Here is a 303-nt window from a genome sequence, read left to right on the forward strand (position 1 = left end):
AATAAGGAAACACAGGAAGGACTACGGGGGCAAAACAGGTCCAAAAGTCTGACATTTCACCCCCTCTCGGAAGGTGCGTCCTCGCACCGTAACAAGAACAGAGGGAGGCATAGGTGGGAGCTTGAGAGGAGGCTCAAGAGGAGGATGGACACCCGGGAGGGGGCCGGCTGACAGAGACCAGGGAGGTGACGAAGGAGGGAGGAGACAGGGAGGAGACAGGAGGGGCCCGGAAGGGCTCTGGTGACCAAGGCGGAGGCTAAGATCCGCGGCGGAGCGACTGAGGACCAAGGTGGAGCTGGCGGG

This window comes from Sinocyclocheilus rhinocerous, unplaced genomic scaffold, assembly GCF_001515625.1.
Source record: "Sinocyclocheilus rhinocerous isolate Xijiao unplaced genomic scaffold, SAMN03320098_v1.1 scaffold1004, whole genome shotgun sequence".
In the NCBI taxonomy this organism is placed as follows: domain Eukaryota; kingdom Metazoa; phylum Chordata; class Actinopteri; order Cypriniformes; family Cyprinidae; genus Sinocyclocheilus; species Sinocyclocheilus rhinocerous.